We start from the raw sequence: 14,115 nt of genomic DNA on the forward strand, positions 1-14,115 counted from the left end.
TGTGCTACCATACACACATAGAGATTTGTTAAGATGTGTTGCAGCTTCTGGAAGTCAGAAAACTATTTCAAACTTCCACCCTTCCAGAGTAGCAATTGGTTTACCCCCAAGGACAATACAGAAGGCTTCCCAGTACAGGCTTCTTGTCTCTGGCTGCATCGAGACATGTGAGATACAATCTTTATGGCCTAAATTAAATAATTTAATTTCAGAATATTTTTTTTTAAAGTTAGTTGGGGCTGATCTTAAACTCTTTGCTTCCAGTATCCTCTGTTACATTATTAATTTCAACAGTTATAATACAGTCTGACATGCAGGTGTATTTCTTTTTTCTGTCCAGCAGGACCTACTGTTGGTACATTATTTTAACACAAGCAGCTTTATAAATACATTTTCAAGCACCTGCACAAATCAGGTTGATATACAAATAACATATAATTCTTTACAAAACTCCAGCTAGATATGCTGGCATATATTCAACATCCACTGCCCCACTTCTCCTGGTATAGCTGTCAGTACCTCACATCATCACAATAATGAAAAGAGCAAGGGTGGCAATGATTTCAAAAGATAGGGAGATAGGATGGAAGTAGGAGATTGCAGACCAATTTCTTTAATAAACACAGTCATCAAAGGTATGGAAAAAAACCAAGAAGGTTGGATTAGATTCAGTCTAGAATAATAGAGAAGGAGTAGAATAGTTTTTCAAAGTGAAGAATTGCAAAAATTAATTGTTGGCAAATGGGGGAAACATTTATAAGCCTGATAAGACCAATATAGAATGAGCTGGAAAGAGACATAATGGTAAATGGAGGAGTTTCCACATCACTAAAGGTATTGATGGGGACCAAACAGGGGTGCCCTCCCTCCCTCTCTCTCTCTCTCTCTCTCTCTAAGGGTCTTCATGCTAGTCATATTAGTGCTGGCAACAGAGGTAAGGATGTTAGCACAGCTGGAGGGAAGAACAAGAGTCTGGGATCTTAATGTACTCAGATAATTACACATTTATGCTCGAGAAAATGAGGCAGCCATAGTGGAAATAATGCCAGTTTTTGCAAGGTTTGAAAGGGCCTCAGGGCTTAGATACAACTGAAAAAACACGGTTGGTATCAGATTTTGAGAGGAGAAAGGAAAGAGAACAGTGGAGCATATTCAAGAAGGGAATGCCCCAACTATCTGGGAATATATACAGGACATACCATAAATAATACAATACAAAAGAATTTGGGAAAAGGAAGGGAGAGAGAGAATACAGGGGACCATGGGGGAACATAAAACATGCACACAACTAGGCTGAATTAATGTGATAAGAATATTGATACCCTCATATGATAATAACTAAAAGATTTGGAATGGTAGATAGAAAAATGGAAAGGGAGAAGGTTTCAAAAACAAGAATGAAAAGGAAATAGGGGACTAGGGACTCCAAAAGATACCCACACAGACCTTGGCATATAACATACTTAGGTAGATAGAGAGTAAGGGGGAGCTAAAAAGCAACAGGAGAAAGGAAAACTAGCATGCTTAGAAAACATAAAACAATTAATGAGAAAGCATTAAAGAAGTAGAGCAAGAATGACATACAGACAATGGAAAGAATGACACACTTGGGAGAGAGGAGAAGCTGCTTTCATAGGAAATAAGCAAATAAAAATGGATGGATAAGAAGAGAGCAGGAGGTAATGGATGAAGGGGCTGGAGGACAGACAGAGACATCATTCAACACCTTGCAAGAATTTATACAGGAATTTGGACTAACACAAAATGAATGGTGGGCATGCACCAGAAAATGGTTGGAGAAGAGGGAGGAAGGAAAATAATGGAGATACTGGAAATGGCAACCCCACAGGGAAATGGAAAAAGCATGGGAAAAATAAAAGCAGAATTAATTATGAAGACTTTAATGGGAATAGGGGAAGCCACAGACAAAGATCTAAAGAAAAGATGGGAAAGAGAAGAAGAGTGGTAGATGGGAAAAAATGAATGGCAAATGGCCCACAAAATAATTTTGTCAATGCTGAAAATGCATGGTGTTTATATGGTCATAGGTGTTTACTAGGCTAATGACTACAAGGGCCTTTTTAAGCCTAGCCATGCATCCTAAATCTCTGACAAGTTCTGATACCCTTGATAAGTGGAGGCATGGGCCCTGGAGATGAACCATTTACAGGTTACCTGTCTGCATTATAGACATAGGTGCCAAACCAGGGATGAATTTCTGTTTTCCCATCCAATTGTCCAAGTTGCATTTGAACTGGGTTAGGGAGGAACTATGCTTTAGATGGAAGGGGAGCATGTTCCATAGATTGGGTAGTCTCTGGGAGTGTGAGAAATCAAACAGCAAGAGTGCTTCAGAGATGGCATCTCACACCAAAAACAGTATATAAGGAGTAAAGGACAACAGACTTGAGATGATGAGGTGCATGACAAAAGGGGCAAACATGAAACATGCATTCTAGGATTGTAGCTGGGCACAAAGGTTCTAAATGGAAGCCTTGGAAATCTGGAACAAAATATGTGGAAAGAGGGTGAAACTCCTGGGAAGAAAATGTATGGTAATATACCACATTTCTTATAGAAAACAAAATCTATTTTTGTCAGCTTTATAAAGAGTGGACATGCTTTGGATAATTTGAGGAGTCTCAAAGCCTTATGGATATGAGAAGATCATTCAAGTTACTAGATATTGATAATGATGTAAACATTCTCTTGATGTTTTTGAACTTTGGATCTTGTACAAAAGATTGCTGGTATGTAGGGATCTCATGGAGTCCATAATCTCAAGACCCAGCAAGAACTTTAACCCTTTATCATGTAGTGTTTTATATGCCAGGCATAATCTAATCCTCATATGGGAGTATGTAATAGAAAACAGACTAAGAAACCCAGGCTATGCCATCCACACGTGCACACATTAAAACACAAGCACACATGCCTGCACACGCGCGCGCGCACACACACACACACACACACACAAACACACACACACACACACACACACACACACACACACACACACACACACACACACACACACACACACACACCCCTCAGCTAGCCCTGATTTTACAGAACATCCATGATTTTTTACATTTGCCATTTCCCTTGCCACAGTTAATAATGTCAGACTTTAATGTTTCATAATTATCACTGTTTATCTAAAGCTTCTTGCTGCAAAATCTGTCATTCTATTGACTGTTTAGGTTACTTAGAGTAATATTTTAAATGTGTCCACTATACACATGCAAACACACAGCACTCATTCACAAAACATCAGACAAACACACCCCTTCACACAATTGCACTCAAGGACAGGCACACACACACAAACACACACACACACAGACTCTCTACCTATCCCCTAACTAACCTCCCCTACTGTGACCACCCAGGCAGACACATACAAACACATACACTTGCTGCCACACACATTCACACCCTCAGACCCCACAACCACTCCACTAAACTTGTTGACATTTACCAGCTACATGGCTTCAACCATTCAAAGAAATGGGTGAATACAGCCTTTTGTCACGTTAATTGACATGGCTAGTCTGTGAATCAAAAAGGGCTACCACAAGCTGAAATAAATGACCAAGTTAGAGGTTGCCACTGGAGGTAGTCCTTTCAGAATCCCTGGGAGTCTCCTTCTTCGTTCTGCTGTTTACTTATTATATTAACTTAATTCCTTTTTGGCCTGAATTTTCCTTGAATTTTTCCAGCCTTTTATACATAGTTATGCTTTTCCTTTCTTAGACACTATTTGTGTTATTTGTTTATTTTTTTTTTGTTTTTTATCTTTTTTGAGCAGATTAATAACCCTTTAGTTTTTCTACCTCCATTTATAATTTGTTTTATCCTACAACTTTCCCTAGTAAGGTCAGCTGCAATCAAACCCTTTTCTGTTATAAATCTCTACATAAGAAACATACTGCTTTCCCACTTTAACAATTTGCTTTAACATATATATATATATATATATATATATATATATATATATATATATATATGTGTGTGTGTGTGTGTGTGTGTGTGTGTACATTTGCTATCTTCTTCATTTGTTCTCTAACATTATGTGTTAACTTATTTCAGTCACTTGCAAAGTTCCTTACAGACATGCTCAGAATTCTTTACATTCTGTTTTACACATTAGAAAGCTTTACAGCTTTGTTCACACAATTGCATTCAATATTCCATTCATTAACTTTCTTTTCCAAATATGTGGGGGGATTATACTTTTACACAGCAGAAATGTCATGCCTATATTTTGCAGTTTTGCATACTTACATTGCAAACCTCTCTTACTCAATATGTTTCAAACTTTCCTTTTATTACTTCAGAAAGTATATCAAAGCCCTGTGAACAGAACTATAATCGTTTTCAAGTGTAACTATAGCTCCTTAGGAGGCTTCACTGGGCCATGCTACAATGAATTTGCATGCATTATATGGCTTCTTATTCCACTTCAGATTTCTCTTTTCCCAAAGTATCTTTATAGTCCGTTGTGTGGAACATAAAAACTTATAAAAGCAACAGTGGGGTCTAATTCTGAAGTAAAGGATGCTACTGAAAAGAAATAGATAAAAACAAGCTACATGCATTCACTCGCTGCTGTATTAATGTATCGTAACATTTAGTTCCCTTTTGCAAAAACATTGACTGACTCAACTCACTAAATAAACTACATTTAATTTAGCAGATAGTAAAAAAAAAATATTTGATGCACAGCTCTATCATTTGGCATCGAGGAACATAATTATAGTTTAAACATTTAAAAGATTTCTAACAGAAAGCTAAGATGACTGGCAGTATCTTGATGCTTAATGAAAATATTACCTACATTTTTATCTCTACTTTAAAAAACTGAGAAGAATGAAGCAGGTGCTGGTACTGATCTGTAAATATATACTGAGCCTGAAGTTTATGTTTGTCAACATCTTTGCTATAAAATTCCAGAGAAAGGCAAAAATAATAGGTTCATAGGTTCATAGGTAGGTACTAGGCTATCTGCCCAAATTCATTTATAAGCCTAGCCCAGAGTGTGTCAGCTTTCTCCACCCCCTTAGATTAGTTCCCTGTGCCTCTGTCCAGCAGAGCCATTGAAATGATCCCTGGGGTAAACTTTCTGTTTCCCATCCACTCGTCAAGGTTTCTCTTGAAGAGGGTTAGTCAGGAGCTCTGCCTAATGTAGACTGGAATCTTGTTCCAGAGCATGGGAAGTCTCTGGGGCAGGAATCTATCCTTCCAGCACGTCCTATTTATTGTTGTGGTGAGGTTTAGATCCCTGGATCATGTGGATTGAGGGGATATGGTTTTCTTTAGGTGGAGCATGTCCATCAATTCTGGGTGGACATGCCTTGTATGTCAGGCAGAGATCACCTCTGAGTAGGTGGCATGCAACCGAGTACAGCTGGAGTTTCTTCAGTCAAGCTGCATAGGGCATCTGCTTGAGGCCAGTGAACCTCTTGGTGAGGTATTTCTGTGGTCTTTCTAGTTGTTGCTGGTGTCTTGTAAGGTACATCCAAAATGGGGCATTGTACTCCATGATGGGTCTGATGAGTGATGCGTAGAGGGGCACAATGACCTCTTTCGATCTGGATGCAAACACTTTTGTGATTAGGTGGGCCACATAGAAGGATTTTCTAACCACTTTGGAATGTGATTATCAAAGGAGAAGTTACTATCTACTTGGGTCCCCAGATCCCTTATTATGTCTCCAGTATTTAGGGGGCTACCACCTATGTGGTAGTTTGTGGGTACTTTGTTTTTTCCAAAGGGGATGGCTGTGCACTTTTTGGAATTTATCTTGAGGCCATGGTTTTGACACCAGGTATCTGTCTCAGTGAGACCCTTTTGGAGGATATCTGTGTCAGCTGGAGAGGCAATTATAACCCCTAGTTTGCAGTCTTCTGTGAACTTGGTCAGCCATAGTCCTCCTGTGCTTGCCTGTACCTCTGAGAAGTATATGCAAAGCAGGAGGGGTCTTAGGACTGAGCCCTGGGGAACGCCACTTGTAACCGGTTTAGAGTCAGACCTAGCTCCTGCAATTCTTACCATGTGGGTTCTGTCCGTGAGCCAGTTGGCAACCCATCTCGTGATGTAGGGGTTAATGTTCAGGCTGGTGAGCTCGTCTATAATACCTGAGTGGGGAATGGTGTCGAAGGCCTTTGCAAGGTTTAGGTAGGCTGTGTGGACCACCTTTCCCTCGTCTATAGCCTTGGTAACTGTCTCAAAGAAGTCCACCAGGTTTAGGAGGCATGATCTGCCCTTAACAAAGCTGAACTGGGTAGGGCCCAGTGTTTGGAGGTTCTCAATGTCTCTGTTAATGAGATCCATGATGATGCACTCCATAGCTTTGCAGACCAAGCTAGTCAGGCTTATAGGGTGATAGTTCCCAGGGTCTGTTGTGGCTCCACCTTTGTGGAGCAGAATAACCGTTGCTGTGTGCCACTCTGTGGGCACGTAGCCTGTGGAGAGGCTGAGTTTAAACAGTGTGTTTAGGTGAGGGGTTAGTTTATCTTTGAGCTCATGTAGGACGCAGCCTGGGACACCGTCCGGTCCCATTGATGCTGTGTTTTTGGCTTTGGAGAGGGCTGTTTTAACCTGAGTGTCTGTGATTTCAGGGGCACTACATTCTTCTGGTATAGTTATGGGCCCTTTTGGGGGTGAGAGGGGGGTGAAGTTTACACTGAACCTGTCTGCCAGGATGTTGGCTATATCGGTCAGTTCAGTGTATTTTGTGCCATTCTGCACTAATGCTGAGCAGATCTGAGAATTGCCACTTAGATTCTTGACATAGCTAAAGAATGTCTTGTGGTTATCTTTGGAGTCCATGGCAACTTTTCTTTCGAAGCTAGCCTTGGATTATTTTATGAGGGAATGTAGTTTCTTGCTGATACTGATCATGGATGTCTTCCCTACTTGGGATTTTACTCTTTTCTGTACTAGTTTCCTCCTTCTATTGTATAGCTTGTTTATGGCAGGGGTTCACCAGACTGGTTTCCTTTTTTTGGAGGAGTGAGTCTTGGTTTTGTTTGGGATAGCATGATCCATGCATTCTTGTAGGTACCCATAGAGTGCATTAGTAAAGGATTTTGCAGCTTGGACAATGTTATCCTTTAGCATGGGGGCTTTGAAACTTCCCACCTTGGTCTTAAGTAACGTGAAGTTTGCATTTGAAAAGTTTTTCACAGTGGTTTCTTTAATCGGAGGTGGTGGCGGAATGTGGATATCCAGAGTGATTAGTTTATGGTCAGATCTAACCAGTGAGGGGTTGACCTCCAGTGTGGAACACTGGTCACCCATGTTGGTGATGACCAGGTCCAATATGTTGTCACCTCTGGTGGGGGTGTTGACCAGTTGATCCAGGGTGTTTGAGTTTATAAATTCTAGGAAATATTGGGCAAGGGAGTTTGAAATTGAGTAGTTCTCCCAGTTAATGTTTGGGTAATTGAAATCACCCAATATCAGGGTGTTTTCTAGGACCTTTATGTTTCCCAGTGTTTCCAGGAATGTGGAGTGGGGGTCCTGGGACATGGTGTGTGATCTGTAGCAAGCTATAATTTGAATAGCAGTTTTGCCCATTGTTAGTTACACGTGGATGATCTCTGAAGCATTGTGCTGTGCCAGTAACCTGGAGGTGTGGGTATCCTTGATAAATATGGATACTCCCCCACCTTTTGTATTTCGATCCTGGCTTTGTGGCCGAAATGTATGGTATGAGTTGTAGCCTGGTAGTGCTGGGTGCTCTCTGGAGCCTTAAACCAGGTTTCTGTTACTGCACATATATCGATTTTCTCCATACTGAGGAGTGCCTCGAGTGCATGCATTTTGGGGTTTAGACTTCTGGCATTGAGTAGCATTACCCTAAGTTTTTTGTTACTTGTGCTATTTACGGTGGTGAGTTTGTCTTTTGAGCCTTGCCTAAAAAAGGCACTATGGGGGTGGCAAGAGCCTTGGCCAGTATTCAAAAGCCTAAGGGTGATAGGTGCAAGCCATCTCTAGCAAAGCAACGTGGCTTGTCGAGCATGTCATCCCAGGCTGACAGACACTGGTACCCCTTTGAATGACACCAGAAGCTTAGCCAATTGTTGAAATTGATAATTTCTTTCTCTATACCGTCATATCATTCTTGGTGAGGGACGGATGCTACTGAGGGTCATGGTCATACCGGCCTGGGCCACATGATCAGAGAGCTCCTCCATGTCTCTTTTCATGTAGTCCAGGGAGATACGGCTTAGGTCATTCACACCAACATGGACAATGACAGAGACATATTTGTACTTGTTCTGGAGTGACCTGAGTGCTTGTGTTATGTGGCGGATCCTGGCACCCGACAGGCAGCTAACAGTAACCTTCTCCTTATTCAGCCTAGTGAGTGGGATGTCAGTGTGCCTGACTATAGAGTCATCTATTACTAGTGTGTTGGGTATGTTATTTTGCCTTAAGGGCTGTGATTGCGTGGCACACTGGTTTTGTGAAGTATGTGTTTCATGGTTTGTGTTGTGGAGTGGAGGTTGCTTGAATGTCTGCTTTGGAGGTCTCTGTTGCTTTTGCAGATTTTATTTAGAGCCTCCAAGTATGTTTTCGTGTATTTATGTGTGTTTTTTGCCGGTGCTGGTTTCATAGGTCTATGTGAGACTGGTGGTGTGATGCAAGTAATTCCCTTCTCCTCTTGACTGCCTGGTCCAGTCTTGGGTTGAGAGAGCTTAGCCTCCAGTTTGGCTGTATAATTGCATCTCTCGCATGTATTAGTGTTTGGTGGAGGGAGGAGAGGGTTGTCTGTGTACATGAGGCAATTGTAACATTGTCTCAAAATGCCCAGATTCACCAGTTGGACCGGAGAGTACACCTGAAACTGCCCTTTGGACATGCCTGGATAGGTACAGTGAACTGTTTTACTGATTGGCTGGTAAGTTCAAATAGAGAGCCATGTCCTTCTCTACAGTATAGGGGGGGTCTAGTGCTAAGGTTTATTAGTGCTTGCTATGAGTTTTGAGCAAGTGCCGGGATGAGAAGTGAATGGTTTGAGTGCTTAAGCTGAAAGTTTGTCTAGTTCAAAGGGAAAAATTGAAGAGCAGACTTTCTGGAGCCGGGAATAGTTATACCCAAGCTAACCGGTGCTGCCTGCGGCTGAAAACCGTGCAAATGTGGGTTTTATAGCAGGGAAATGAAAGAGATAGAAATTAGCCCAAAATGGCCAACAAACTACTAATTTCTGGGCTGAAACCCCTCCTCCAGGGACAGATAGGTGTCTGAAAGCTCCCTCTCTCACAGTGAACAGAGGAACTTCCTTCTATCCAAGTAAGGTATGGGCAAACACAGAAACTTGTAACACAGCCCTGAATTCAGCACTAACCTGAAAACTGGACTATACTAGCTTAGAAAGGCGGGAAAACAAGTATATATATATATATATATATATATATATATATATATATATATATATATATATATATATATATATATATATATATAGATATATATATATATATATATATATATATATATATATATATATATATATATATTTTTTTTTTTTGGTTGTTTTTTTCAGAAAATAAAGCAGATACAATCAAAAAAACACTTTAAATGCACAGAAATGGCTATCACACTTGAGTGTGTAGCCTACAACAGTTAAACATGTAATTTAAACACAAAAATGACTTTGTTAAAGTGCAGGCAGTAAAATAAGTACAATATGTAGCTGAAACAAGCTTTTTAAATCACAGAAATTCTAGAAAATTGGCATTTTAGGCGGAATTAGCTAAAGGCAGCAGGACAATGCAGAAAAATGATACTCCAAAGTCTTTCTTTTGTCTCTCTGCTGCTGCAGAACTCTGCAGGGCACCAGGCAGGAACTTGCTGAGCTGTATACTAGCACAAAAACCTGGCAAATGTGGGTTTTATGGCAGGGAAATGAAAGAGATAGAAATTAGCCCAAAATGGCCAATAAACTACTAATTTCTGGGCTGAAACCACTTCTCCAGGGACAGATAGGCTGCTCAAAGCTCCCTCTCTCACAGTGAACAGAGAAACTTCCTTCTATGCAAGTAAGGTATGGGCAAACACAGAAACTTGTAACACAGCCCTGAATTCAGCACTAACCTGAAAACTGGACTATACTAGCTTAGAAAGGCAGGAAAACAAGTATATATATTTCTTTCTGAAAATAAAGCAGATACAATCAAAAAACACTTTAAATGCACAGAAATGGCTATCACACTTGAGTGTGTAGCCTACAACAGTTAAACAGGTAATTTAAACACAAAAACAACTTTGTTAAAGTGCAGGCAGTAAAGTAAGTACAATATGTAGCTGAAACAAGCTTTTTAAATCACAGAAATTCTAGAAAATTGGCATTTTAGGCGGAATTAGCTAAAGGCAGCAAGAGAATGCAGAAAAATGATACTTAATCACTACAAAGTCTCCCTTTTGTCTCTCTGCTGCTTAAGAACTATGCAGTGCACTAGGAAGGAGGTTGCTGAGCTGTATACTAGCACACAAACCTCGCAAATGTTTGTTTTATAGCAGGGAAATGAAAGATAGAAATTAGCCCAAAATGACCAATAAACTACCAATTTTTGGGCTGAAACCACTCCTCCAGGGACAGATAGGCTGCTCAAAGCTCCCTCTCTCACAGTGAACAGAGAAACTTCTTTCTGTCCAAGTAAGGTATGGGCAAACACAGAAACTTGTAACACAGCTCTGAAGTCAGCACTAACCTGAAAACTGGACTATACTAGCTTAGAAAGGTTGGAAAACAAGTATTTTTTTTTTTTTTTTTTTTTTTTTCAGAAAATAAAGCAGATCCAATAAAAAAAAAAAACACTTTAAATGCACAGAAATGTGTTGCCTACAACAGTTAAACAGGTAATTTAAACACAAAAATGACTTTGTTAAAGTGTAGGCAGTAAAATAAGTACAATATGTAGCTGAAACAAGCTTTTAAAATCACAGAAACTCTAGAAAATCTGCGTTTTAGGCGGAATTAGCTAAAGGCAGCAAGAAAGTGCAGAAGGTGTGGGCACAAAATCTGTACAATGTTGTAATACTCTAACTCACTTAAAAGGTTAATGTAACAGGTGCTGCAACAACATGCATTTTTGAAACATAAGAAGTATGAAACTTTTAATGTCTGGCATTACTGACTCACTGAGATCCTTACTGATTTCAGAGAAAAACAAAAATATGAGGCAAAATCAGGGACATTCTGAAAATCCAGCAACAACTGAGAGGTATGCTAATGATACAAAAGAAAAAAAAAACACATTCTTAACTATTAAGAAGGCCAGGAGCTGTTATTCCTTATTAGAGAATGGATGACCTGTAGATTGCATCCTGATTGGAGAATGAGCGTTCTCCACCAGGGTGTGAATCTACTGCTAATGTCCACAGACAAACGAGTTTGCTCCTTCACAGAAGCATATCAAGCTGCCGTGGAGCTCAACTGAAAAAAAACTAACAGCTGCCATTATTTTATACTCGCTAAGCAGCACTTTTGCTGTTTAGCCAGTGTAAAAAAAAAATAAATGAAATAGAAAAAAATTGTGTGTAGGTGTGTGCGTATGTATGTGTGTTTATGTTTCTGCCTGCTTGTGTGAGTGGATGCCTGCATAAAAGCAGAAGTGAGTGTGTGTGTGTGTGTGTGTGTGTGTGTGTGTGTGTGTGTGTGTGTGTGTGAGTGTGAGAGAGAGAGAGAGAGAGAGAGAGTGACAGAGTGAAGAGTGAGAGTGATCGAGCGATCCCTGGCAGCAGCAGTTTAGAGGTTTGTATAACTTTCAGTGTATTAGCTCAAGGTATCTGGATAAGCCTAAAATAAACAGGAGTCAAAGGCTCAAAACAGGAACATATTTTAAATGTTGCTGTTACAAAATCACAAAGTTACTTGAATATTAATCATAGGATCATAGGATGTTACTAGGCTAACCCTGGGACCCTTACACGCCTAGCCAAGTTAAACCCTTGGACCAAAGTGTGTCCATTTAAACCAGACACTGAAATCTGCACCTATTGCCCCTGTCCAAGAGGGATGCAGGTGGACTCCCCCGGGGTGAATTTCTGGTCTCCCATCCAATCATCCAAATTTCACATAAATAGGGTCAATGAGGGGCTCTGTTCAACATGAATTGGAAATCTGTTCCAAAGATGAGACACCTTCTTGCAGACAAATCTATCCCTCCAGCAGGTTCTGTTGATGTTGCATAACAGGTTATGGTCCTTAGAGTGAGTGACCCGTGTGCCATTTGATTTGCGGATGTGCAGTATTTCCATTAAATCAGTGTCAGAGATTGCCTTATATGCAAGGCACAGGTTGCCTCTGAGCAGTCTATATGACACAGAGTAAAGTAACAGTGATTTCAGTCTGTCTACATATGACAGATGTTGGAGGCCCTGAATTTTCTTTGTAAGGAGCCTTTGTGGTCTCTCCAATTGCTACAGGTGCTTGGAAAGGTGCATTCCAAAGGGAGTGTTATACTCAATTATAGACCTGATGAGGGAAGAGTACAGGGAGGGGGGTATAATGTCTTTTTTCTGGAGGCAATGCCCTTACTTATGAGATGAGCAGTATAAAATGCCCTTCTTACTACTGTGGAGACATGGTGATTGAAAGTAGGGTTGCTGTCAACCTGTGTGCCCAGGTCTCTCACCACTGAATTCATACTTAGGGTATTGCAATTTATGTGGTAGTTTGCAGGAATTTCGCCCTTGCCGAAGGGGATGACAATACATTTTTTTGCATTTAGTTGAAGACCATGATTTTGGCACCAATCATTAGCCATTGCAAGTTGCTCTTGCAGGATGTTGACATCTTTTGGGGACTGAATGACTGCTCCCAGTTTGCAGTCATCCACAGACCTTTAGTTTTTGTCTGGACTTCAGAGAAGTAGATTCTGAACAGTAGGGGTCCCAGGACCATTCCCTGTTAGACACTGCTGGTTATGGGTCTGCTAGAGGAGGTGGAGTCCCCCTATTTTAACTGAATGAGTTCTGTCAGTGAGCCAGTTTGCAACCCACCTGACAATATATTGGTTGATACCCAACTAGATAAGTTTATAAATGATGCCTGAGTGGAGGATTGTGTCAAAGGCCTTGGCCAAGTCCAGGTAGGCTGTATGCACAGATTTACCCTCATCTATGGCTTTGGTGACTCTCAAAGAAGTCCACCAAGTTTAACATACATAATCTCCCCTTGACAAACCCAAACTAGGTGGGGTCAAGTGTTTGGAGATTTCCTATATCTTTATTGATAAGGTCCATGATGATTTGCTCCATGACCTTGCAGATAAGGCTGGTAGCGCTAATGGGTCTATAGTTCCCAGGGTCAGTGGATGCACCCTCTTTGTGCAAAGGGATGATGGTAGCTGTTTTCCATTTCTCTGGGATGAAGACAGTGCTTAGGCTGTGCTTGAAAAGAGTACCCCATAGTGTTCCTAATTCCTGTTATAACCCATGTAGAACACAGCCTGAGATGTTATTTGGTCCCATAGATGTGGTATTTTTGGCATTGGTGAGGACATTTAAAACCTGCTCCTTTGAGATGCTAGGTGGTGGGCAGGTGGTAGGGATGTTTAGGGGTATGTGTGGCAGGGACAGGGGGGGTGAAATTTTCACTGAATCTGTCAGCCAGCAGGTTTGTTGCATCTACAGGTTCTCTATATGTATTACCATTGACTACAAGTTCAACACAAATCTGGGACTTTCCTTTGAGGTTACAAATGTAACTAAAGAATGCCTTATGGTTGTCCTTAGTTTGTGAAGCTAATCTGAATTCGTAGTTAGCTTTGGAAGACTTCACAAGCAGTCCTGTTTGCTTGTTTAAGTTGAGGAGGGAGTGTTTCCTGTTTGAGACCTTTCCTTCCTGCTCTTAAACAGCAGTTTCTTTCTCTTATTGTATAGCTTGTTAATGGCAGATGTAGACCAGCCAGTTTTTTCCTCCTTGAAGATCTTACTTTGGTCCTGTCAGGTACTGCAGCATCAGTACAGTTGTATAGATGTTTATATAATGCATGCATTTTCTGAAGCAGAGTTGTGTGTGTGTGTGTGTGTGTGTGTGTGTGTGTGTGTGTGTGTGTGTGTGTGTGTGTGTGTGTGTGTGTGTGTGCTGAGTAAGTG

This window comes from Protopterus annectens, chromosome 3.part1, assembly GCF_019279795.1.
Source record: "Protopterus annectens isolate FY-2018-M chromosome 3.part1, PAN1.0, whole genome shotgun sequence".
Taxonomy (NCBI): Eukaryota; Metazoa; Chordata; order Ceratodontiformes; family Protopteridae; genus Protopterus; species Protopterus annectens.